Source organism: Mauremys mutica, chromosome 5 (assembly GCF_020497125.1).
Source record: "Mauremys mutica isolate MM-2020 ecotype Southern chromosome 5, ASM2049712v1, whole genome shotgun sequence".
Taxonomy (NCBI): Eukaryota; Metazoa; Chordata; order Testudines; family Geoemydidae; genus Mauremys; species Mauremys mutica.
This window is the reverse complement of record NC_059076.1, coordinates 100019378-100046009: the sequence shown is the minus strand read 5'-3', so window position 1 is coordinate 100046009 and position 26632 is coordinate 100019378. Positions and strand designations below refer to the sequence as shown.

General features: G+C 46.2%; 1 protein-coding gene across 1 annotated transcript in view; it reads left to right on the top strand.

Moving 5' to 3' along the window:
* The first annotated feature begins 295 nt into the window (after nt 1-295).
* N4BP2 (NEDD4 binding protein 2) overlaps nt 296-26632 on the top strand; it is a 72717-nt gene continuing 46380 nt past the window's right edge. The window contains exons 1-2 of the mRNA XM_045019139.1: nt 296-429; nt 13284-13468. The gene's annotated coding sequence lies outside the window, so the exon portion shown is untranslated. The remainder of the gene's footprint in view (nt 430-13283; nt 13469-26632) is intronic.

Sequence of the window (26632 nt, the reverse complement as noted above, 5' to 3'; positions counted from 1 at the left end):
GAAAATGAGCGAGGGAGTAAGGGTGGGGGAAAGCAAGCGACAGAGGGAGGGGAGAAGATGGAATGAGCCAGTCAAGGTCTCCGAGAAAGGGCGGGGCAAAGGTGCTCCGTTTTGTTCAGTCAGAAAGTTGGCGACTCTCCGGCTTCCTCTCGGCAGAGGAGCTGGGCGCGGGTCCTGCTGCCAGTGCCAGGCTGGGGCGGGGTTTCCCGGCGGGCGGCGCTGCTGGGCCAGGCCCTGGGGGGTAGCGCGGAGCCTCCTCCTGGGCTGTTCTTCCCCGGCCGGACGGAGAGCGGCACTGTGTCCCCGCGGCGCGGCGCACGCTCCGCCTGAGCCGCCCCCGCTCAGCCCCGCTCCTGCCGCCGCCGAGCAGCCTCCTTTCCCCGGGCAGCTGAGGCCGCTCAAGGCTGCGCCACGCCGGAGCTGTGTGAGGTAAGGGCGGCCCCGGGGTCGCTGCAGGGAGCGCGGCGCGGCTTGGGTGAGGGGGCCGCGGCTGCCGGGGAGGAGCCTGGGGGGGGATGGTGGTTGTTCCGCCTCCCGAGAGGGGCGAGCTGCCCGGCTTCCGGGACCGGCCGATCCGGGCTCTGGGGCAGAGCGAGGCCTTGTCCTACTAGGTGCGTCGCGGCCCTCGTCCCCTCCCACCGCTGCCGGCCGCCCCGCCTCATCCCTTGGCCAGAGGGGCACCGGGAGCTGCCCTCGCCCCGTCCTGTGTCGCCCGCCTTCCCACACGGGGCTGCCCGGGGTTCTCCGCTGGCCCCTGCACATCAGCCCGCAGGACTCACCAGCCCGCTCGGGGCTGCCGCTGCGTTGGGGGCTGTGCAGCAGCGACCGAGCATAGTCAGTCAGAATTAATGACAAAACAGAGCAAGAATCCCAGTCCCAAATGCGCTGGGCGATGAGCTGCCTGCGGCGGGGAGTATGGCCTAGGCAGCGCTTCCTGTGAGGTTTCCCATCTTTTAGTACCAGTATGGGAAACACTGAGCAGCGTGGTGGGGCTAGGCTGGCAGGACTGTGCAGACTAATTGCTTAGGGCTTGACTACACAGGGAAATTGACTGGAATAGCTCTCTCGGAGCACTGTCCTGGAATTATTAGCAAAAAACAAGGAGGAGTCCTTTTGGCACTTTAGAGACTAACACATTTATTTGGGCATAAAAGCTTTCGTGGGCTAGTGCATTTCCAAAGCAGAGTGATTATTCTGGAATAAAAGAACTTGTAACAGAGCAGCTGCACCACCTGCACTTTTAGTTGAAGCTAGCACTGCAGGTGGTGGTGAAGGACCCTGTGCAGTATACAAGTTCTTGGCTATACACGCAAAGTTGCACTAGGAGTGGGACCTTCTTGACTAGTTAGTAACTGCCTTGCTGCCACACATGAATGATCACCCATCAAAGGCTCTTTTATTTTAAATCAATAAAAGTTACTCTAGTTCAAAACTGTAACTGTATCCCTGGGAGTTTAAATGGATTTAGGGACAGTGTAGACATATGCATTCCATTTCTAATGTAATGAAACCAGTGCAAGAAGGCCTATTCTGCACCTTTCATTGCAAAAATGGCCTTCCTGTTTACCTTTCTACACTCACTTCCTTTGGGGTTACGCAAACCAGAAATCAAACAACACTGGCAAGTGATAGGATTCCATTTGTGAGCCTTCAAGCAAATCTAGGTATTACAATGGTGCTGGCAGTACTTGTGCACCTTTCCAATCACTTTGATGTGTAGTCATGAGGTATGACCACTTGCAGTACCAAAATTCCTGACACGATTCACTCTCTTCTTGCTAATCTAGAAGTATGTGTAGATGCTATTGTTCCTCTAAATGTTCATATCCTAAATTACCTCACACCATAACAGCAGCCATGTCAGGATAGTCCATTACAGCTTGTCTGCAAACACTTAGTTTGGCTATAGCAAGATTCAGATTTACTCAAATTCACCCCAAAATATAGAAATTTTTTTTTTGTGGAAAAGATTCTGAACATGTATAACCTGTGGAAATGTTTCACTAATTTGTTTTTAAAACCTTACAAAGTATAAGGAATAGCTGTTTGCAGTGTTCTCAATTCGAAAAGTGTATGCTTGACAATCTTAAAGCGAAACTAACAATGCACAAAATGATACTAATTTATTTTAAATCAAATTGTATTTGTAGATATTTTTGTTTTGTTTTTAATAATCTCATATTTTTGTTTACAATGTGATTTTTATGTTTTGTCCATTTTAAACATGATTTTAATATATGCTTTAGACTTTCATTACAGGAATAACCAGAGTGTAATCATGTGCTGTAACATGGCTGATTTTGGTAGAGATGTGATTTAAAGTATTGGATGGGAATATTGCACTCTTGTTTTCAATACTCTTCATATTTTTCCCTTAACCCCTTCCTACCCTTACTTTATACTTGTTCTAATGTAAACAACTTGAGTGCTAAGTTTTTAAACATTTACAGTTCCTCCTCTGTGATATATTTTTCAGCATGCTCATTACAACTTGTGGTTGACTTGTACCCAACTTGAAGTCATGGGTGGCAACCCTACTAAAAATAAAACAAAAACCTCAATACAAATCCTACTGGATTTAGCTTGAAGTTAGCCTCCAGCTAAACAAAATAACAGCAGCAAAGAAGTCAGTTGGTTCCTTCTCCATATATTTCATCTCACTGACATGTTAATTTCAAAAGGGTCATTTAAATAAAAGCATTATTTAACATGGCAGTCTGAGGGTTTGTCTACACTACTGGCTGTAGCTGTGCTACTGTAGTGTCATATTCTAGATGTTTCCTACACAGATGGAAGGGATTTTTTCTGTCTCTGTAGGGAATATACCTCCCTAAGTAGCAGTAGCTTGGTCAGTGGAAGCATTCTTCCATCAGCTAGGGATGTAAATATTGTTTAAAAGGTTAACCGGTTAAATGATTAAAATTATATAGTTTAAATGATTAATTCATTAAAGGGAGAGGGCCAAGGGCTGCTGCTTGGGTTGGCCTGGTGGCCGCTCTGTCTGGCGGGGCGGGGCTGGGGCTGGGGCTAGGGCTGCTTCAGCTGTCTGGGGGCTGGGAATTAATGGTTAAGCATTAGTTTTTCCAGTTAACCCAGCTTATCAGTTAACTGTTTAGCTGTTACATTCTTCTTCGAGTGATTGCTCCTATGCATTCCATTTAGGTGTGCGCGCCGCGCGTGCACGGCTCTCCGGAACATTTTTACCCTAGCAACTCCGGCGGGCCGGCTGGGCGCCCCCTGGAGTGGCGCCGCTATGGCGCTGGATATATACCCCAGCCGGCCCGTCCGCTCCTCAGTTCCTTCTTACCGCCCGTGACGGCCAGTTGGAACAGTGGAGTGCTCCCTTACCTCCACAGCCCTAGCGTTTCTCCATCTCTTCTTTTATATATAGTTCATTACTTAGTTAGTATAGTTGTATAGTTAGTCAAGTTTAGTAGTTAATAGTGTAAGTAGGGAATTAGAGGGGTTAGCCCTCTTCTTCCACTCCCGGTGCGGGCTTATGCCCGGGGCACTGGGATTCAAGCCCTGCGCGGCTTGCCAGCGGCACATGCCGGTGAGTGATCCACATGACTCCTGCCTTCGCTGCCTCGGGGAGTCACACAGGACTGACAAGTGCCCGATCTGCGTGGCCTTCAAACCCCGAACGAGGAAGGAGCGGGACTCTCGCCTCAAGCAACTGCTGATGGAGGCTTCGCTCCAGCCTCCGGCGCCAACTCCACCGGCGCCGAAGCCTTCCTCGGCGAGCAGCGCACCGGCAGCACCGAGCCGCTCCGGTGCCGAAGCCCCTCGACACCCGGCACCGACGTCCCGGCGCCGCTCCCTCTCCCCAGGAAGGAAGCATAAGGCGCCAAAGACGGCCTCTGCAAAGCGTCCGCAGAGACCGTTAGCCCAGCCGCCTCCGACAAAAACGGTTCAGGCTGAATCAGTGCACGGGCAGTGCACGGTGCCGTCGACTCCGGCGCTGCAAGGGCCGTCGAGTCTGGCACCACCCAGCTCTCCGGTACCCACCGAGGATGAGCTGCGGATCCCGTCCATGCCTGAGGCGTTTGCGACGGCGAGGGAGCTAATCGAGCTCGCGTAAGCTCAAAGCCTCCGGCCCCCGGCACCGCCGGTGTGGGCCCTTAAGTCAGTGGGCAAACCGCTGATGATGCGGCCTCCTTCCCCTGACGAGCGAGACGGTCGGCGCTCCAGGATTCGGTCTCGATCCCGGTCCCACTCTCGGAGACGGTCGCCGCCGCGCCGATCCCGATCCGGAAGACGATCGACCTCGCAACGCCGTTCCCCGTCTCGGCACCGGTCGCAGTCCCGGCACCGCTCTCAATCGCGGTACCGGTCGTACTCCCGGCAACGGTCCCGGTCACCGAGTCACCGGCACCGCAAGAGGTCCGGTTCCAAAGACCGCTTTCGGCACCGAGACTCCCGGAGCCACTCCCGACGCCGCCGCTCGCGGTCGAGGTCGACCTCCCGGCGCCGCCGGTCGACCTCCCGGCGCCGCCGGTCGAGCTCCCGGTACCACGCCACACGCAGGTCCCGCTCCCCGATTAGGTCACGCGATGACCGACACCGACCTTCGACACCGGCTAGACACTTGACGCCGGCATCGGTCGCACGCTCGGGGATCGCCTCAGCTCCTCCCTGGCCCTCTCGTGAGCCCTCCATCGCTTCCCCTGAGGGCAGTGCAGTGGACTTCAGGGCAGAGTCTCAAGGTCGGGACCATGGACCCCAACACTGGGGATATTGGGTTCCCTGGGCCCAACACGAACGAGGGCCTCCCCTTCCGCCGAGGCAGGCGGGTGCGGAGCGTTCGGTGCCGGAGGCCACAGTCAGCAGGCCCCCCCCCCCCGTCTCCAACGGGAAAGACCAACTCGCCTCAAGGCCCGGCGTTGGGGCAGGAGGCCGTGGCGGCTGATCGCCCAAGGGCAGAGCAAACATCTGACGAGGTGCTGCCAGGCCGCTCCTCGTCGTCCTCACCCGACGAGGCGGTGGCGGGGGCATCACCATCCGAACCCCCACCGATTGACCTAAAGGCACACCAGGACCTTCTCCGCCGTGTGGCAAAGGCTATTAACCTGCCCATTGAGGAGGTCCCAGAGGACGATGACCCAGTAACTGATGTCGTGGGAGCGGAGGCCCCCGTAAGAGTGGCATTGCCCTTTATCCGCACGATACAGCGGAATAATGCTACAATCTGGCAGTCGCCTTCCTCAGTCCCCCCCACGGCGCGAGGGGTGGAGAGGAAATATTCCGTCCTGCCCAAAGGGTACGAGTACTTGTACGTGCACCCAACCCCGGACTCTCTGGTGGTCCAGTCGGTGAACGACCGGGAGAGGCACGGGCAGCCGGCCGCTGCGCCAAAATCTAAGGAGTCGCGGCGCATAGACCTGTTGGGGCGAAAGATCTATTCAGCGGGTGGCCTTCAGCTCCGCATAGCGAACCAAATGGCGCTCCTTTCCCGGTACACTTTTAACATCTTGGGGTGCCTGGGTAAATTTTCGGAGCTGACCCCGCAAGACTCCCGCCGGGAATTCTCGGCGCTCCTGGACGAGGGCAGGACGGCCTCCCGGACCTTAATTTGAGCAGCCTTGGACTCCGCGGACTCAGGAGTCAGAACTATGGCTTCTGGCATAACCATGCGGCGCATTGCGTGGCTGCAATCCTCCACCTTGCCGCCGGAGGTGCAATACACCCTCCAGGACCTCCCCTTCGATACACAGGGTCTCTTCTCAGAGAAGACGGACTCGAGAATTCAGACCCTGAAGGATGGGAGGATTGCTATTCGAACTCTGGGCATGCACACGCCGGCCACCCAGAGACGGCCGTTCCGGCAGCAGCCCTACCGGCCCTTCACCCAGGCCAGGTCTAGGCCATTTAACAATCGCCGGACGGCCCCCTACCGCCGCAGGCCGTCGGGGGGTAGGCGTAACCAGACCCAGGGCCCCTCCAAGGCCCCTCAAGGCCCGAAACCGGCCTTTTGATGGGACGCCCGAGGACGGCCCACCACTCTCCCCCCAGGATCCATCCCTATTATTTTCAAATCGCCTTTCCCACTTCCTCCAGGCGTGGTGCTCCATAACATCCGACAGCTGGGTCCTCAACACCGTCCAGCACGGCTACCGCCTGCAGTTTGTTTCGTCCCCTCCCTCCCACCCACCTTCCCCGTCCCTCTTCAGGGACCCCTCTCACGAGCAAGTCCTCTTACAAGAGGTCCAGACTCTGTTGAGCGTGGGTGCCATAGAGGAGGTGCCTCGCAGCAGGCGGGGCAGGGGATTCTATTCCAGATACTTTCTCATCCCCAAGGCGAAAGGAGGCCTTCGTCCCATCTTAGACCTCCGGGAGCTCAACAGATACCTGTGCAAGCTCAGGTTTCGTATGGTGACCTTGGGGACCATTATTCCTTCCTTGGATCCGGGAGACTGGTTTGCCGCCCTCGACATGAAGGATGCATACTTTCATGTGGCAATTTACCCCCCCCACAGACGCTACCTGCGCTTCGTGGTCAACGATGCTCACTACCAGTTAGCGGTACTACCCTTCGGCCTCTCCACCGCACCGAGAGTGTTCACCAAGTGTATGGCGGTCGTGGCCGCAGCCCTCCGCCGTCGTCGAATACATCTGTACCCGTATCTCGACGACTGGCTGATTCGCGTTTGGTCCCAAGAACTGGTAGCAGCTCAGGTGACCGAAATACTGTATCTGTTCCGTTCACTAGGCCTGCTTATCAATGCCGAGAAGTCCAGCTTAATTCCAGCACAAAGGGTGGAGTTCATAGGAGCGGTCCTCGACTCCACTTTAGCCAGAGCCTGCCTCCCTCGTCCTCGGCACGAGACGATGGTCTCGCTCATACGGGCACTGCAGGCCTTCCCTACAACGACGGTGCGATCCTGCCTGCGCCTACTGGGTCACATGGCAGCGTGCACGTTTGTGACCGCGCACGCAAGACTGCGACTTCGCCCGTTCCAAATGTGGCTGGCATCGGTGTATCGCCCCCATCGCGACCCCATAGACATGGTGGTGACAGTTACAACGCCCACTCTCCAGGCGCTCACCTGGTGGCTGGATCCGGGGATTGTCTGCGCAGGGGTCCCGTTCCGCCCTCCTCGCCCGTCTGTCACCCTGACCACAGACGCCTCGGCGCTGGGATGGGGTGCTCACATAGGAGACCTGCATACCCAGGGTGTCTGGTCAGCTCGGGAGCTCTCCCTCCACATCAACGTCTGGGAGCTGAGAGCGATCCGCTTGGCGTGCCTCGCCTTTCGGGCCCACCTACAGGACCGCCGTGTAGCGGTGTACACAGACAACACCACAGCAATGTTCTATGTGAACAAGCAGGGCGGAGCACGATCCTCACCGCTTTGCAAGGAAGCGATGCTCCTATGGGATCTTTGTGTGACCCACTCGATTCGCCTAGAAGCGTTTTTTCTGCCGGGGGTGCAGAACACGTTGGCTGACCATCTCAGCAGGTCCTTTGCCTCCCACGAGTGGTCCCTTCGCCCAGATGTGGCTTACACAATCTTCCAGAGGTGGGGGTTTCCCCAGATAGACCTGTTTGCCTCCAGGGCCAACAGGAAGTGCCACAGGTTCTGCTCGTACCAGGGTCAAGCTCCGGGCTCCCTCTCAGATGCGTTCCTCCTGCCATGGACGGATCCCCTCCTCTACGCGTTCCCCCCGTTTCCGCTCGTACACCGGGTGTTACTCAAGCTTCGGAGGGACAGGGCCCGCGTAATACTCGTCGCTCCGGCCTGGCCGAGACAGCACTGGTACACCTTGCTGCTCGAGTTGTCAATTCGGGATCCCATTCCCCTTCCGTTATGGCCGGACCTCATCACTCAGGACCTCGGCAGGCTTTGTCACCCGAACCTGCAGTCGCTGCATCTTACAGCTTGGTTCCTGAGTGGTTGACCAACGCAGAAAGGGGTTGTTCGTTGGCGGTGCAACAAGTTCTGCTCGAAAGTAGAAAGCCTTCGACGCGCTCTACCTACCTCGCGAAGTGGAAACGCTTCGCGATCTGGTGCGACCAACGAGGTCTTAACCCATTCTTGGTCCCCATCCCGACTATCCTCGACTACCTCTGGTACCTGAAAGGTCAAGGTCTCGCGATCTCTTCCCTGAAGGTGCACCTGGCGGCTCTGTCGGCCTTTCGGCCCGCCATAGGAGGCCGATCCGTCTTCTCTAACCCGATGGTTGCCCGCTTCCTTAAAGGTCTAGACCGTCTGTACCCGCCGGTACGTCATCCTGCTCCAACTTGGGATTTAAACCTGGTTCTGGCTCAGATGATGAGACCGCCCTTCGAGCCCCTGGCCACGTGCTCTCTGCTTCATCTCACCTGGAAGACGGCCTTCCTCGTGGCAATCACATCCGCCAGACGAGTCTCGGAACTCCGCGCCCTGACGGCCGGTCCCCCGTATACCGTCTTCCATGGAGACAAGGTGCAGCTTCGACCGCACCCGGCCTTCCTCCCCAAGGTGGTGTCGGCCTTCCACCTCAACCAAGAGATCTTCCTCCCGGTCTTCTTCCCGAAGCCGCACGCCTCACCTCGTGAGCAGCAGCTCCACACCCTGGACGTCCGCAGGGCCCTCGCTTTTTACATCGACCGGACGAAGCCCTTCCGGCGTTCGACCCAGCTATTTGTGGCGATTGCCGATCGCATGAAAGGCGAGCCGGTCTCCTCGCAGCGGATTTCATCCTGGGTGACATCATGTATACGAACGTGCTACGAGCTTGCTCGCGTCCCCCCATGCCGACTCACCGCACACTCGACGAGGGCGCACGCCTCGTCGGCCGCCTTCCTGGCCCATGTCCCCATTCAGGACATCTGTAGAGCGGCCACCTGGTCTTCTGTCCACACCTTCGCTTCCCACTACGCGTTGGTGCAACAGTCTCGAGACGATGCAGCCTTCGGCTCAGCAGTCCTACACCCGGCCACGTCTCACTCCGACCCCACCGCCTAGGTAAGGCTTGGGAATCACCTAAATGGAATGCATAGGAGCAATCACTCGAAGAAGAAAATACGGTTACTCACCATAGTAACTGTTGTTCTTCGAGATGTGTTGCTCCTATCCATTCCAGACCCGCCCTCCTTCCCCACTGTCGGAGTAGCCGGCAAGAAGGAACTGAGGAGCAGACGGGCCGACTGGGATATATATCCAGCGCCATAGCGGCGCCACTCCAGGGGGCGCCCAGCCGGCCCGCCGGAGTTGCTAGGGTAAAAATGTTCCGGAGAGCCGTGCACGCGCGGCGCGCACACCTAAATGGAATGGATAGGAGCAACACATCTCGAAGAACAACAGTTACTACGGTGAGTAACCGTCTTTTCCTACCATCAACTTAGCCACATCTACGCTGGGGGTTAGGTTGGCATACCTATGGCATTCTGGGATGTGAATTTTTTCCATGCCTGACAAACAAACTCAGCTAGGAGCAAAGAACTTCTTAAAAACACTTACAGTATTCTTTATAAAAAGAACAGGAGTACTTGTGGCACTTTAGAGACTAACAAATTTATTTCAGCATGAGCTTTCATGAGCTACAGCTCACTTCTTCGGATGCATAGAATGGAACACACAGACAGGAGATATTTATACATACAGAGAACATGAAAAGATGGAAGTATGGATACCAACAGGAAGAGTCTAATCAATTGAGATGAGCTATCATCAGCAGGAGAAAAAAAACCACAACCTTTTGAAGTGATAATTAAGATGGTATTCTTTATGGTTCCCCCCATCCCCCCTTTCTATGTTCTTCTCTCACAGAATGTATTTATTTTCCCCAGTTTTTTTGTTGTTGTTGACTTTGTCAACACTTTCATTTTTTATAAACTTTCCCATTGTTGCATTGGTAGTGGTGCATCATAACCAGTGGGCGCAATAATGGAAGCACAAATATAGGCTGGAGGCCAGACTACACTAGTGTTGCAATTGCATTGGTGGAAAATTTTAACAACAATACAAATGTAGGAAAGGCTTTAGGGCCCATCAGCCCCATTTTAAACTGTTGGGGACCCAATTACAGCACAGTTCTGTTTTGTACTGTAGGTGGGATGTTAACTGTGTTACAAAATAGAACCAAGTTGTAATTCAGTGATCCCCAATGCGGTGCCCGCCGGGGCATCTTAATGCGCCCACGTCCTGGCCCCCGGGAGAGCACCCGCCGAAATGCAGCGGCGCGGACGCCTCTCGATGACGAAACTTGTCGCCGACAAGTGATGTCATCGAGAGGCATTGCTCCCGAATTTCAGCGGGGACGCCTCTCGATGAGGTCGCTTGTCGATGGCAAGCGGCGTCATCGAGAGGCATCGCCGCCGCGGCATTTCGGTGGGTGCTCCGCCGCCGCTGTGGTCCTTCAGCTGGCGCCTGCCAGCTGAAAAGGTTGGGGACTACTGTTGTAACTGAATCACTGGATAATGGTAATATATTAATAGAGTCTTGTTGCATTTGTAATTGTCTTGCTGTTTCCCATAATCCCACCACCACAACTACACAGTGCCCCACACAGACCCCCACTGCCCAGCGCCCTGACACACACACATCTCACCTGGTGCCCCCCCAACAGGCCTCCCACTGCCTTGCATCCTAAAACACACAAACCTCCTCCACTGCCCAGCACCCTCCACCCCCTCACAGCCCAGTGCTCCCCAACAGACCTTTCAGACACTCCCTCCCCCACGCCCTGCCCCCTTCACTGAGTGCACTCACTGGCCCTTCTGGGAGGTGAGGTAACTGTCAGCTGGGCTGAGCTGGCAGCGTGGCCGGGGCTGGAACTGGGATCATGCACCCCTGCCCCACAGCTTCAGCCAGGGGCTGGAGCTGTGGCCCTGCGCCTCTGCCCTGTGGCTTGTGACAGGGGCTGCAGCAGGGGCCGTACGCCCCTCTTGCAGCTTCCTAGGACTGTGCACCCCTTTCCCCATGTGTCCTGATATTTTACTCTTGCGATCTGGTCACCCTAATTAATACCACCTCCCTGAATGACAGTAGCTATATAGACAGAAGCATTCTTCTGTTGCCATAGCTGTGTCTGCACTGGGGGTTAGATCAGCATAGCTATGTCGGTTAAGGTTGTGGTTTTTTTCACACCTTTGACTGACATAGCTATGTCAGTCTAACTTCTAAGTGTAGAGCAAGCCTTAGGATGCAGCCTGCTGGGGTGTGAATGTAAAATACACTAGTCTGCTGTGCACTGTCATCATGTGGACCCTGCTCCTGTGCACTAAAAGTTCCATGTAGATAAACCCCATCTGTAGACAGTCTTATTCCAGAATAAGAGTGCCGTGTGCCTGTTAGTTTACCCCACTTTCAAAATGCATTAATTTAAATAGGAACCAAGGCACTCTTTTTCTGGAATAAGTTTGTCCACACATGGAGTTATTCTGGAATAATTATAGCCCTTACTTGCTTGTTTAGCACTTACCCTATTAGGAAGTTTTGACAAAACAAATTTGAAAACATGGTTGACTGAGCTGGCTGGATCAGGATGTTAAGGTCTTTTAAAAATTGGCAACATTCTGAATTCATATGTCTAATTTTCGATGGTTTTACTTTATTTTCTACCATTTTGATGCATCTGTGACAGCTTGTTTCACAAACATAAATTTGGGTTAGAAAGTGGGATAGTCAATTTTAAGTGCTAAAAGAAAATAACTCAGGATTTTGTCCATCAGCCATACTCCAACCTCTTCGGCCTGTTCTGGACACAACCTCTGATCTTTATATTTGGGATGAGTCTTGTTGGCTAAAATAATATAAATCATAGAATATCAAGGTTGGAAGGGACCTCAGGAGGTCATCTAGTCCAACTCTCTGCTCAAAGCAGGACCAATCCCCAGACAGATTTTTACCCCAGTTCCCTAAATGGCCCCCTCAAGGATTGAACTCACAATCCTGGGTTTAGCAGGCCAATGCTCAAACCACTGAGCTTTCAGAAATCTTCTGGATGCTACTTTTGAAACTACATTTTTCAATAAGATTGGGATGATAATGTCAGGAGCTTGTAAACTGTCAAGTCTTTCATCACTTTTGTAAATGCTTTCCTCTTTGTTAAGGACTGAGTTATGTAAAATATGCTCTATGTTTTGATCAAAGTTCTCCTTATACTTAGAAAAATTCCACATACTTTGATGCAAATGTGTAGATAATCTTCTTAAGAATTCCATAAAGTGTCTTTAGGAAATTGGGGCATCAGTCCTCCTTTTTGAACCAACCAACCATAACAGTGGTTGTGGAAGAATGTTTAAACTTCCACAGTGTGCTTTAGGACTGTATGTCCATAGTCATGGTCCACTAATTTAGCTAGATTGAAAACGCCACATAGCACCAGTGTAGACATGATTTAACACTTTAGCTCAGTCTAGGAGGTCCAGTTTTAGCCTTAGGCCAAAATATCTCCATTAGTGTTAAATGGGGTTTTCAATGGGTTAAGTTAGCTCTATTGAGCTAATTTAATTCCATTGAAAACCCCACTTAAGACTAATGTAGACACATCAGGGCTGTTGAGCTAACTTGACTGAAAAAAGCACTATTTTCCTCATCTAGACAAAGGCTATGGCTACATTAGCACTTCAAAGCGCTCCCGCGGCAGCGCTTAGAAGCGCTAAGTGTAGTCAAAGCGCCAGCGCTGGGAGAGCTCTCCCAGCGCTGTCCGTACTCCACCTCCCTGTGGGGAATAACGTACAGCGCTGGGAGCCGCGACTACACTGGCGCTTTGTAGCGCCGCAATTTGCAGCGCTGGAGAGGGTGTTTTTTCACACCCTGCTGCAGCGCTGCAAATTTGCAAGTGTAGCCATACCCAGCGGGTAAAAAAGCTTGATCATTCTGGCTGTAAGGGATATATTCTGATTTCTGTGCACCACAGTTTCCCTGTTTGCTTAACTCCCCACATGGTGAGCTGAATCTCTTCCTGATGATCATCACTTTCATGACAGCTTAAGAACTACGATGAGGACATAAGAACCAAATGAAAAAACTTATTTCTAGTTTGAACTCTGTTCTGTTTTTACAGTTATGGTTGGTGAGTTATGCCTATGTCTAATGCAATTCAGTTTTTTCTAAATTAGTAACTAGAGATCCTTAGCTGAATTCAAAGTTATCTTTGTCCTTTAGAAAAGTGAGTTAAATCTGACTGAGCTTATTACACAGGTGCCAGGGTAATTGTCAGTAAATGTTAGCATACGTGGCTGTAAAAGAACTTATATTATCCGGTCTTTAAATTTGCTCAATGTTATTAGATTGTTGGAAAATTATATACGGTAGTTTATTTTGTATTTTGATTATTTCTCTTTATTAAAAAAGTGCACCCGCACCAACTGATGCCTGATTCGTGTGTTCAACAATATGGTTTCCTGACAAGAAGAAAGCAGGATATCAGATATCTACAAACTCTTCAATGAATGTAAACATCGGTGCTGGTTTCTGCAAGATGTGAAGGGACTCGCCACTAGGGAACCTAGTATGGTGTAGTCAACAAAGCTCAAAATGTAAGTTCCTTTAGAATTATTATTTTACTTGAACTATAAATGTTTTTTTTCCAGTCTGTAGAGATCTATAGTTATTCAAAAAGTAACATTGAAATGTTTTGAGTGTATGCAGTTTGAAAAATAGAATGTTAAATAGAAATATTGATTCTTTTAAGTCTAGTTACTTAAATATCCTCTCTCAAAATTACCATAGCAGTCATACCACCCGAGATTGTATGTTAAAAGCTATGCCGTTTAAGGCCATTTCTATATATGAACTGGAGGCCACCACAGTAAAAACATGTAAGTGTTTTTTCCACTTGTCTCTAGATCTGCTTTTTTTTTTTTTCTTTAACTGTTCTATGCTCCACAGAGTTTGCTCAAGCCGTGCCCAGCATCATGACGTTTAGATGCAAATTTCTGCTGCCGATTATTTCTTGGGGTTTTTTTTTCCGTTTTTCTTTTTTTGACCAATCATGCTTGTTTTGGGTGGGCTTATTGACTACCGTTGGGCCACATTTTTGTATGAAACATAAAACCAAATTTGAGACCACTTCTAGTCATTAATCTCATGCAGAGCTCAAAAACTTACCTGACATGACTAAGTACTAAGACAACTAATGGCTTTGAAAAATTATCTGTACTTGCATTCCTCCCTTGATGCAGTGCCCTCTGTGAATTAAAGATTGCAACTTTCTAATGGTACAAAACTGAGCACCTGAGGCCCCACCCCACTCCATCCCGTCTCCCTTTGTTGCTTGCTGTCCCCCACCCCCACTTACTCGTTCATTTTCACCAAGCTGGGGAGGCTCTAACTATCAGTAGCCAGAACTTTATTGATTTTGGGGACAATTGGAACATTGAAATAGGAGAAAAAGGAGTCACATTGAGCCATTGTCCTCTGTTAATGCCACCAATTAACATCTGGCAGCATAACAACACTCCTGCTCATCCTCCCAGTGGAGTTTAATATACTGATACCTGAATGGCAAACGAGAAATAATTGCTCTCCCTCCTGGGAGCTGTGGGTAGAATACTCAGCCATCAGGGTGTAGCCAGAGGGAGGGGCAAGAGAAGGCTTCATTCTTTGCTTCCTTCCTTCCTCTTTCCTAATGTCCTGCTGTGGCAGTCTGTACCCCTATGTTTTATTCTTTTACAGGTGTGAAAGTAGAATGAATTATATTGTAAAAATAAAAATGAATTAAAAAAATGTTGTATGTACTTTTAAGCAGAAATATAAAAAAAAATGTTGAAATACAGGTGCCAGAAAAAAAAACATTAGGCATAAACAATGGTGCTAATGGCAAAACATTAAAAAAAAAATCGGTCATAGTTAGTAACGAAATAAGATATGCATGCCTAGCCCAGGTAAACTTATCAGATTCTGCTTCCTTTGTTATCTTGTTAAGTTCTCACCCTTTTATCTGTATAAATAAGATAGTTTGTGTCTTGCATGGTGCTCACATTATCTGGGTGTTATTAGCAGAGCGCTGTGCTAATAAAACAGAGTGGTCTAACAAACTCTGAGTCCTGAGTCTAACTTTGACAATTCAGAGGTCCCACTGAGATGACAACCGTCTTCACTGGGGCTGTGTGATTCCTGACCGTTTTTGTAGGACGACCGTGGCAGCCGGCACCTGGGCATTTGGCCCGAGCGGTCCTCCACCAGAACGGAAAGGTGCATGACCACAGTGAAGTCTATGCCATTGAACCTGTTGGTTCCCACTCTGTTCTGGTAGGAATCCCGGGATCTGACATCAGGAATCTGGTCAGGTAATTATTTCTGTGTTTTGTCTGGACTGAGGACTGTCCTGTCTCTGTGTCTATCCGTCCTCCTGTGGAGTGTTTGAGTCTGGGTGCCATCTCCGTCCGGGGATTGGCCGACCAAGGGGTTCCTGTCCCTGCGGTCTGAGTGAGTGGAATCTGCACAATCGCAGCCGCACTGCACTTTGGGTAAAACCCTGGGTGTGAAAGCAAGGGCGATTGAGCCTGTGGGCTCCTTTTGTGTGTTGCACCGGGCATCGCTCTGACGAACCCGAATTTCCTTCCTGTGCGATTGGTGTGTGAAGTCCTCCTGTATGGGTAACCAGACGTCTAAGTCGGGACAGTTCCCTAAATGAACGCCGGCTCATTTTATGTATTTAGGATGGGTCCAGACTCCTGTAAGAAGGGTCCGGACTCCTGTAAATTTCTGGAAAAATGGTCTAGGCTAACTCAGAGGGATCCCAAAACTCAGTGGCCACTGTTAAAATCTTGAAACAAAGACCAAGTGGACGTCTTAAAGGACAAACTCGGCCAACCTAAAACTAAATTGGCTAAAGAAGAGGTTAATTGTTTCATTCAGTGGTGGGAAGAGGCAAATCATAGGTGAACAAAATCAAAACTCGCCTCTCTCAAATATTCAAATAATAAGTTAAAAGCTTTATTAAAAGCCTCCTCTCCCACAACCAGACCGAGCGCTCCCCTTTACCCCGTTCTCAAAAAACCTCCACCCCGGATCGATCCAACCCCCTTAATACTCCCATCTCATTGTAAAAAGGACAAAAAGCCCCTTGTTCTGTTCCCCTTTGTTGTCTGCCTCAAAAACTGATTCTTTAAAGTTCCACTACCAATTCAGCAAAGAGGGTGGGCTCCTCAACTAGCCCCCACGCTTCCTGGTCCCTTTCCTTAAACATTTATTTCAAAATTGTGAAGTGATCACAATATCACTCACAAACGGTTCATTGGAAAAAAGCAGGATCGGGCCCAGAAAAGCAGGCAAGCAATAGATAAAGAAACTAAAAAACAGGTTGGAAGCCCTGAGGGCATAGTGTAAGGAGTAAGAAAAGCAGTAAGTGCAGGCATGAACCCCTGGAACAATACTTAACATGGTGAAATCTGAGGTGATAAAGGTGTCATTTTGGGAGATAAACAAGTGATTTAAGAAAAAAGAGTAAAAAGTTAACTCTACAGAGGCTGGAGAGAATTAAGCAGTTAAACTTTGTAAAAATGTTAAAAAGAACCATGTTAAAGAGAGAGAATTCTTGGTTTCTTTGCAACCATTCTAAAGGGAAAATGGGCCCTTTTCCAGAAGAATGCCTGTAAATAATCCAAATATACATACAGCTATGTAAAAACAAAACAGTGTAAAGGAATGTTAAGGACAAAAAAAAAAGTGTATGTATCTATTTGTCTGTAAAAATACGTAGAGTTCTAAGAATCTAAACCAGCACATCTGGTTTGTAAAACTCCTGTTTTGTAGGTGTAGGATAAATTGGTTTTGTTTTTGTTTTTAATGCCACTAAAAATTCATTTGAATCTTTAATTCAAAGTTTCAAAACTCATAAACCTTTTTGCAAGACACAGGTAATTAGTGTTGTTTGGCTTTGGGATTTAGCATTTAACCCTTAAGGGGTAACTTGATTCTTTATAAAATTTAAAATGTTTTTAAATAAAAACCAAGTCATGGCTGCAATAGGGCAGTCAAAATCAGGAAAATAGGAAGAGATTCTGGAGTCTTTTTGTTTGTTTGTTTGGTTTTTTTGTAACAATAGCAGACAAGAGCTGTAGTGAAAGAATAATAATAAAAAAAAAAAATTAACAGTGCCCCTCTGAAGCAACAGCAGAGGTGAGGTGCACAAAACAAAAAGAAGCAATGTTAAAAACACTGAGCCTTAAAATGTCTCTGTGTAATCAGACTGTCACTTTGATAAGGGTACATGAAAACTCTGTGTAAACAAAAAACAAAAACAAATAATAAAAAAAAACAGTTACATCTTATGTAAAAATTGATATGGCTAATGTTTAAAAAAAAAGTTGTAGTATAGAAGAAATGCGCTTTTTCCCTAGGACATGTGCAGTGTATATTGTAGAAAGGGGTAAAAGAAATACAAATGAAACATGCTACTAAATTGAAATCCTATTAGGGCTCCAAAAAGAGCCGCAATAGACTGTGTTTTCTTTTTCAGATCTCTGTGTGTTTTGTAAGCAGAAGTTAAAAGTAAAAAGAAATCAAAACTCTGGTGGAAGTTGATTGTGTCCCTTTTAAGACAGAGTCTCTGAGCTCTGCTGATGGCTTTGAATCCAAAAGCCAAGCCTGTGTTGATGCAAATTACCTAACTGATAAAAAAAAAGGTAAAAACTGCCAGCACGAAAGAAATTGCCTAAATAAAAAACATGGTATAATAAGATACCTTTAATAGAATTAACGCTGTTATTGTTAATATTAAACATTGAAATAAATGTAATGTTAGTAAGTACCCCTGTAACAACGTATAGTGTGTATAATTTTTGAAAAAATCCTTTAAGGTAATATGGTAATAATGCTGCTCAGCTATTACCTGTAAATAAACTTAAAGCTTAACACAGCAGGAAAAACATTACAAACTTGGTCTGCTATATGCGAAGAAAAACTTGAGGTACACCACCTCATAAATTTAATAACTAAACAGTAAAATAATTTCCCCGTAACCCTTAAAAAGTAAAACCCATTAAAACCTGGCCTGCCTATAGAACAAAAAAACACCCCCATATTTTCCTGTCATTCCTCTGTTTTGTCTGCAATCAGCAAGGGTATTTGTAAAAGAAAGGAATCTTTTAAGCGATAATCAATGCCACCCTGAAAGGGGTAAAAACATGTTATTTTTGTCTTTCAAAAAATCAGAAAAAGCTAATACCAGCTACAGAACAACCTATTACAAAAACAAATAAAAGTTAAAAAAACCATACTGCAATAGCTATGAAATGTACTGAAATGCAGATATTTAAAACATAAAATATTTTGGGTAATATCAGAGAATATTAAGATTTGATACATCTGTTAAAGCAAAGAAAAAGATAATTGTTTAATACTGCATTCAGTTATATTGATAGGTATGTCTCCAGTACGGTAAAACAAAATTTAAGTGAAGAAATTGTTGTTAAAATTGCACACCAACAGGCTCTGAAAGCAAAAATATGAAAAGTTAGCCCACTCCAGGTTGCACCTGGAATCCTTCTGGCTACCGCAGACCTCAAGCCAGTGGGCTGGGGAGGAAGGGAAACTATTGGACACTAAAGGTTGTACCAAGTGAACTCCTCAAAAGTGGGTATGCTTATCCATGCCTGTTGCTCCAAAGCTCTGTAGTAAAGACATCTCACTAGGATCCTGTATGTGGGATAAAATTAATAATTAGACCAAAGTATTGTATAATGGGCAACGTGTGTGTTAATTCTTGGAAAGAAGTGTTTTAAAAGGATAAAAGTGTTAGCAACCCACCAGTAGACAAATGTATATGTAATGTAAGTACTGTGTTTACCAATAATCACATTTACTATTTGCCACAACCAAAAAGTCTCAGCTTACTGTAAGCACTAATTTAGCTGAGTTCTCTATCAATCTTGGCATTAAATGGCAAACAGTTACCAATCATCTGTTTAAAAAGGTAAAAAAATAACTTAGTTTCTAAAAACAAAAACAAACAAACAAAACAATGTGGAAAACAGAACCATTCATATAATACACGCAAATGGGGACATGTTAAAAATTGCCACTGCAGAAAAACATAACAGCTTACCATTGGTATAACATTTTGTAAATAGTCTCTCACAACTACTGGCATACTAATAATACTACCCCTAACTGTTTGGTTTTAAATTGTGTGTGTTTTAATTAAAATATTTAAAATGTGCTGTTGGATAAAACAAATGTATGCAAAGCTAAAGCCACAGGCCCAAATCACCTCCCAGTATCTTCTATTATGTGGACTAAATAAAAAGTAATACTGGCGATTAATAATCTTAGTGTCAAAAGGGGGATATGTAAAAGCTCAACTTTATAATGTACTATGAAAATTAATGTATAATTTAATTTCATCCTGCTAGCCACCCTTTTTAAATAGCAAAAAAAAATAACCCTCTGGGACTATATATAAGATTCTGTTTTCCTATATGCATTACAAATTGGGCCCTCTCTTTGTTTTAAAATTTAGGTAGTAAGAGACAGGATTCTCTATTGTGTCTATGTTAAGTAAATTAAAAAAACATTAAAGGCCTGGGTCTCAATGTAAATTGTCTTGGTTATTAACTGTAAAACTTAGCAAGGTTTAATTTGCAATGCCTTTTTGCTGAATATAAAATACTACTGTTTGTATTCTCAGTCTGTTTGTGTAAATAAAAAATGTATGCATCAGAAAAAAAATAAGGTGTAAAAGCCATTGTTATAGCCAGAGTCAAGGAAGAAGTAGTAAAGAAACTTTAAAAACATCAAAGAATCATCAGGCATTGCTTACTAGCCAGACGGCTATTAAACTGTCTGGCATTGCAGAGTGAATACATGCTTCGCAGTGTAACAATGCACCACCCTCAGTGAATGCATCACCTCAGAACCATGCAGAGTCAATTTTAACTCAAAAAAAAAAAAAGTAAAAAAACAGCCTGCAATACCTTACAATCTACGTTCTCGTAAGGGTTGCCAGAAGCAGACAACAACCTAAAGCAAGGCCCAAGAAAAAGCAGTAGTAAGCCTAGCGCCTACTGCCTGGTAAACGTAAAACTGTGACTGCGGTTCCCTCAGTTGAGGTTGTCAGAACTAGAAGGGCCCTGCCTCCAACATGTGCCTCTGGTGGCGCCTGTTCCTCAGCTGCTGGTGTCTTAAGGTCTGGGAAATCCACAATGACAATTATTTTATCCAGCAGCAAGTGTGAATAGCTCAGACCCTTAATATTTCTAAATGCTGGGTCTGCAGCCACATCCCAGCCCACTCTCAAACTGGTGTTCCTGTCCTGGCTATCCCACTCAATTCCTCAGACCTCACTGAAGAACCTCGTACGTTTTAACACAATATAGAACAGCAATAACACCTGGAAAAAAACTATTGGCAGTTCCTTTATCCCACTTGGGGAAGTAATACACCATGCAAAAAGGCTCCTAAGGTTACAAGCAGTAGTTAAAATAATGGCAAATAAAACTGCAAAAAGTTTAAAAGCCCTGGCCAAAAAACCAGGGGCAATCCAACAGATGGCCCTCCAAAACCGTCAGGCATTGGACATAGTGCTGGCAGCCAAAGAAGGGTACTGTGCTCTCATTGAAAAACAACACCAATGAGGTAACAGATCATGCTAGCCACTTAAATCACATATCTTCCCCATAAAAAGCCAAGTTCTTCAAGGAAGTGGCTAGGTAACCTGTTCAATTTCTCTGGCATAGAAAACTGGTTGTTTCAGGGAGCCCTGACTATCCTGTTTAAAATCCTAATAATTTTTGTATGTTTTCACTCAGTCTCCTGTTGTATCCAAAATTGTGTAAGGCATGGCACCCAGGTGACTGCCTCAGAACAGAGTGCTAATATAATAATTTTAAATATCGCTAATAAACAAAAAAAAATGGTTAATATGTAAAACCCAGTAAAATGTTGGTCATGGCAAAAGCTTGACCAAAAGGAGGGATTGTGAAAGTAGAATTAATTATATTGTAAAAATAAAAATGAATTAAAAAAATGTTGTATGTACCTTTTAAGCAGAAATATATAAAAAAAATGTTGAAATACAGGTGCCAGAAAAAAAAACATTAGGCATAAACAATGGTGCTAATGGCAAAACATTAACAAAAGATTGGTCATAGTAAGGAGATAAGATATGTATGCCTAGCTCAGGTAAACTTATCTGATTCTGCTTCCTTTGTTATCTTGTTAAGTTCTCACCCTTTTATCTGTATAAATAAGATAGTTTGTGTCTTGCATGGTGCTCACATTATCTGGATGTTATTAGCAAAGCGCTGTGCTAATAAAACAGAGTGGTCTAACAAACTGTAAGTCCTAAGTCTAACTTTAACACAGGATTATAATTTTTGTACAAAGTATGCCTTGTGAGGTGTCATTTGAAAACTCATAATCTGCTGAATATTATTGTCCTGTTAAAATATGTGTGGCAACACTGTGTGTGATGTTATAAGATTTTATTGCATAATGTTACTGAAGTATGTTGTAATTTTGGGGAGTGCCCACAGACCAATTCCCCAGAGACAGAAAGGCTAACCAACACCAGACCCAGGTTTCAGCGTGATCAACTGGTCAAATGGCCATTCTTTAGCAGGAGACAGGGTGTGAGTGAGAGAATCTACATCTGGAACAAAGAAACAGTTTAAAGTTCCCTCCAAACAGACTTTCACTCATGACTCAGCTGGAAACAGGTTTTGTGAAACAGCTGGAGATGCTTCTAGCACAAGAGATTAGATTATAAGAGAGGCAACGCCTTAGGGCACTACTCCTTTTCTCTCTGTTCATGGTGTCAACAACTCTTGAAGTATAGGAGAGGGGGCATCCTGTCTGAAGAGGTGTTCAGCCAGTAAAAGACTGCAAAAAAGCATGTGGTGAAAAAAACCTTTGCTTTTAATTCACTTAGCTTGTTAAATTAGGCCTTGTCTACAGTGCCACTTTACAATGCTGCAACTTTCTCGCTCAGGAGTGTGAAACCCTGCTCTCCCCTGAGTGCTGCAAGTTTCAGTACTGTCAAGTGGCAGCGTAGGCAGTGCACCCAGCACTGGGGGCCACTTCCCTCGTGGAGGTGGGTTTTTTATAGTGCTGGGAGAGCTGTCTCCTAGCACTGATGCCGCAACAGCGGCAGCACTTTAACGTTGCTAGTAAAGACATACCCTTAGATGCTAGCTGTGTTTTACCTTTTATTTCCTTTGTAACCTCATTATTTTTAGGCCTGGTGTACTCTGACAAGTTTTTTTTTTTTTTTTGCTGAAAGTCAGCTTTTGGTGATGAAACAGCAGAGGTGTCCACACTGACAAGCCCCGGGGGAGGCAGGAGCTGAGGTCAGGGTTTCCGCCTCCCCCATCTCAGGACTGGTTGCTTCCTGCGGCTGTCTGAATTTACAAGATAGCATGCCGACACATTCTCCCCCAACACACACTGTCTATCTGCTCCCCCCCCCCATACACAGGCTCCCTATCACACACATTCCCCTCCGCACTTCAGTTGAAAAGCAGCTGGCAATAGGATTGAGAAACCTGCATCATGTGATGCTGTACCTGTGTGTGAGTAGACCAGGCGTGGTTGTTCCCACAGTGGAGCACTGTAAAAAGCACCCCAGGTTGGAGAACTGGGAGGACACAGCAGTTCAATAGTCCAGATTGTACCCTGGGGAATGTCACACCTGCTTCCTCAAAGTCTGCTCCAGGTGAGGCAGAGAGGTTGCCAATCGTTCACCACTCTCTTCCAGTCTGGGGGAAGGAAAGGTACGTTGGGGATTGGGAGGGAGGAGAGACCAACAGAACCCTTGGCATGGTGAGAAGAATGGGGGGCCCTGATTTGGGGCGCGAGGGGGAAGGGAAAGGAACAGAGCTGCTGGCATAGTGGGGAGAATGAGGGACCCTGCTGGGGCATGGGGTGCACATACAATCCCTGTCAGGAGATTAAGGAGAGTTGCCGGGAGTCCCTGAAATAGAGATGGATGGGGAGGCTGGCACACAGAGAGCTTGTAGAGTGAAATGGAGGATTGCAAGGAGCCCCTGGTGTGTGTAATAAGCTTGGCCTACAGAACCTACAGAGCATGCATCCCCGTAGATTTGTAAAGAATACATCACTTGCAAAATGAAATTGGTTAAATAAATAGTTTTTAGACTGCATCTGATGTTCTGGGGAGCAAGGTGGTAGAGCTGTCTCGGTAGCAATGCTTCCTAAATATTTCATAGTAAAATTTTCAAAATCAATATATATATATATATATATTTTTTTTTTTCAAAATAGCTGTAAAGTAACTTAATATTGGGTGTGAAGAGAAAAGAAGAGTAGTAGTCCTCTTTCATTTTTATTCTTTGATATAGGGCATATCAGTATGGATTTAACAGTTTTATATACTACTACAACAAAGAAATAGCAGTAATTGAGATGAGGGAAAGAGAACTTTTTTATATTAGCACATTTAACATATAAAAAGATGTATTTGTATACAGATAATTTAGATCTGTGACAACAGTGGTTTGGAACAAAGCAGAACCTGAAACATTCAATGGAGGTATCCATGTGTGTTTGTATACACCTCTATTAAAAAAGGTGCCATAAATAGTGGGAGTGGCAAATATTTTCTTCTGCCTCTTTTATTTACTTTTGCCATTATTGTCATTATTACTAGAGAGCTGAATCATAGCCTTACGAAAGCTCCAAACAAGAGACAGCACGTTGTTATGCTGTTCCTGGAGAAGTAAAGGAAGCAGATTGTGATTCAGTCAGTTGCAGCCAGCTTCTCAATCTCCCCTTTTCCAAAGTCTCCTCCCCGCAGATGCATGGTGTGAAATTTACAGATACAGATGCCATTAATTTTCACTTCTTGTTGTTTTTGTGGATACAGACTGTAACACAGCTATCTCCCAATACTCCGCCTGGTGTTGCTATAATAGCCACTGCACTGCAGCGTTCACACCCCTTTCCAGTTCTGAGGCAGATAGGCCTGTGTATAAAAATTGAACAACACAGTTGTGATTTTTAGAAGGAAAAGACTTTTGTTCTGACCAAGTTAATCTAACCTTTCAGCCAGATTTTGTGTGTGCAAGTCAAACTGTTGAGTATCAAAATATGAAAGAGGAAGTTATAAGCATCTGTCTATAGAACAGGAACTATTCTATCTGCATGGCTGAGTGAGTGAGTATTTTTGTATTGTTTTATTTCCAATTTTTTATTAGCCTTGCATTTAAAAAAAATTATTGTTGACCTTTGACTTTTGTAGGTTTTGTTGAGATAATGTCTGTAAACTGACCCATGACCTGAAGTGCATCAAAATATGTATAGACCCGCTGACTAGATATATTTTTGGATCTGTGACATTTCAGAGCCCAGAATTGCTGGAATGAGGAGTTGGGGTTTTTTGTTTTGTTTTTTGTTTACTTAAAAGTGACCTAATCATACCCCTTTGGGTGATGTCAGGGACTTTAGAAGAGGAGTATCTCATTCTGATTCACCCAAGAACTTAAAAGGGGGAGAAATCAGGCAAGCCACTGTCCTAAAAAAGTGAAGGAAAGGAAGAATCCTTAGCTTTTGGCTAATGGCTTGTTGACCTTTACTTCGTTGGCTTGCAATGGCTGCTCACCTCTGGCCATGTGTTGCTTCCATGTCTGACAAAGAAGTCTGTACTTCCTCCATTTTCCCAGCTGGCCACTGAGGTAGGCGTCCAGTAGAGTGCAATGTCTAAATCTACGATCAAGGAAATTCCAGCTGATGGTGGAGAATGGGGTGGGGTTCATAGAACCACAACATTTATTTGAGAATGGCACTTATACAACAGTTCCTAAACAGCTTTTCTGTCTAAAAACTCACATTCATAAATATAATGACCCCCTCTTTTACATTCATTCTTATGGGGAAATTGGATTTGCTTAACATCGTTTCACTTAAAGTCGCATTTTTCAGGAATATAACTACAACATTAAGTGAGGAGTTAGTGTATTTATTCTCTTCCTCTCTTCTGCTTCTAGCTGAAAACTCAGCTGATGGGAGGAATTCACTTACAAGACCCATCTTCATGGAGGAGGGCGAGTAAACAGTAAATCTTTTGTCTTCTTTAATGTTCCACTCTGGTCCATCAGGTGTTGATGAGCCTTCCTTGTAAGGCAGGAACACCTTCTGTTGGTGATCAGCATTTCACATGAGTTAATGTCTCTCTCCTGTCTGGTGATTTATACAGTTGTTGAGGCTTACAAATGCAAGCACTCAAATACTACATTACAATAAGGGATACAAATATTATAAGTGAGATTAATGCATGCAACAACTCGCAAGCATAAAGTCTAACACTAGCCACATTCTTATCATTCTAATACCTATTTTAACAATACTAACATAGAGGTGAGCCAAACTGATCAGCTGTGTAATTATCAGTATTCAGTTGAGGCATGGGGGCTTTGGCATGAGGTGGAACCTAGTCTGCCAGTATCATGTAGTGGACAAAGAACATAATTTCCAATTGCACTTCAGTATACAGACCTGAGGGACAGCCTCAATTGTAGGTTCCAGGTAACATAACATGAATCAATCTGTATTTAAGGCCCTGTACTGAGCTCTGGATGGGAGTTCTTTCACCTAGAGTAAGATGGGGCAGTAACAGCATGCTGATGTAGATGTAGTGAAGGCTAGGGCTATGCTGAACATACAGAAATTGATTTCTAACTAGTTAGCCAGAGGCTGTAATATACTCTGCTCAAGGTTTAATTCTAGGTACCTCCATTGTACACATATCCAGTTAGAGTAAGCAGCTGTTTCATTTCAGCATTGATAAAGAACTGTGCTCCTCTGGCACAGTCTCAACTTCACTGTTTTCACACATACCTCTTCCCTGATAACTGCTTCAAGGACACACATTTCTTGGAATTAAATATTCACCCACAAGATGATTCAAGTACACACGTAAGTGGGTGTGCAGAGTCCACTTTTCTGGAAATTGCGTTCTTAATAACTCTTCTATTCATAAAATCAGCTCATTAAGAAATGGGCATTTTCTGAAAAGTAAGATGGCTTTTCAAATCACAATACCTAAGCAGTTATCCTTAGCCTGGATGAGAGTAAAGAGAGGCAGCTGCAGGGAGCCAGTTGCAGCTCTGTGATTCCACTGCTGCCCACTCCAGAGCAAGTTAGAACAGCAGGGCTGATGTAAAGTCATAGACCTTACACCAGTTGAAGATGAGTCATAGAGGAGCTGTGATCCATCATGTCTCTCCCCCAGAACACCCCTCCTTTCTCTTACACTGGTGGAGGAGGAGCTGCTGGCACAGGAGGTGGTGGAACTGTTTCCACTGGCAGAGAATCCCCTACAGAAGGGAAATTCTCCAATAGCTATTCCTGGCTGTTCAAGCAGCACACAGCACTCTTAGCAGACTAGAGATGCCAACCCTACCATTCTTTGCAACTTGCAGCTTTTTTGGTTATTCTTAGAATATAAAAGAGCTCCTGGATATAGCAAAATAGGAACTGCAAAAAAAGCAGAGGTGTGTTTCAGAGTAATAAATTGGGTTAGTATAAGCAGAGGGTGGCTTAAAAATGCAGCAGATAATATGCTCAATTTGTGCTACTAGAAACCATGTTCTAAGCACAATGCACCACGCTAAGAGTGCACGCTTTTCTAAGATGGAACTGCATTTAAGCTGAATTTATGCATTGTTTCATTAACTCTGTTCCTGGCTCTGGTAGCAGGGCCTACATTTGTTATTCCTTCTTTAAATACTCCATTTTCAATG